This window comes from Pungitius pungitius, chromosome 6 (assembly GCF_949316345.1).
Source record: "Pungitius pungitius chromosome 6, fPunPun2.1, whole genome shotgun sequence".
NCBI lineage: Eukaryota > Metazoa > Chordata > Actinopteri > Perciformes > Gasterosteidae > Pungitius > Pungitius pungitius.
The window spans coordinates 12,336,321-12,337,456 of record NC_084905.1 but is presented as its reverse complement, the minus strand read 5'-3'; positions in this window follow the sequence as shown (position 1 = coordinate 12,337,456).

The following is a 1,136-nucleotide window of genomic DNA, read 5'->3' as shown; positions in this document are numbered from 1 at the left end:
CACGGAGGAGCGAGGCTGTGGGCGGGGCTAGCGCGCATACACACGTACACGCACGCACATAGCGTGTGGAAACAAAACTACTTTCGTTTCACAGCACACACACACACACATACACACACACGTACGAGTTGTCCATTTGTGCCCTCGGGGTTTCCAGCATGTAGGTGGTTCATGCGTCGTTTATCTTTCTCTGGTCCAAGATACAATCCAACCGGTTTAAAAGGCTGCACTCGATGTGTTTCTGCATGACACACCAGGGAGAAAGCGTTATCGCACCTGAGTGAGACATCTATGCCAGCGTTCATGTTTGTTTGTGTAGAGAAACTTTGTATAATCATTGCAATGAAAGCCAAACCAATTTAAAACATTACTTATTACTGAAATATGTCGGTGCTGTAAGAAGTGGACAATGTAGCGTTCCAATGAATACAATCAACAATATAAAAGTACTATATTACATGTAGCAAATAATGGGTTTGCAGTATTTACAAAAAAACCTTTTAAGTGTTTAAAAGGCTTATTGTATTATCTAAATATCTGTAAAAGATATGCCGGTCACAACATGCCATACTCAAAACATATTAATATCTCTTGTTTTCTTCAAACAGCAGTCGACAATCTAAAGATATTCAGTTTACAATAAACCAATAGACAGCAAAAAAATACAGTCTTAGAATTGGATATAATCATCACATTTCAGAAATTTGTATAAAGAATTTGTATAAAATTATGAATCTATTCATCTGAAGTGTAATATTGTTTTAAACTAGTATGTATGAAAAGGAGGTTGTTTGTCTCTTAAATGTAGGAGAGAATAAGTCAAAAACAGTTTAATGAAAGTACCCAAATATGGAATTTGGATTAACTTAATCTCTGATAGACACCATGCTTTGGCTGTAGATTAAACAGCCCCACAGAAAAGCTGTTTTCTTTCATATGGCTGCATAGAAGTTTTCTATCTAAAGTAATCTGCTCCCTCAGTGCCACAACCAACATATACTTGTTATCATATGTGATATTTTGTTATTTAAAATGACACATTCTCAATGTCCATTCATGTCTTTAACCAACATCATTTCATCACCCTCGTTAACAGGATGTTTTTTATTAAACGTAAGCTTTGGGCCAGAAGACTT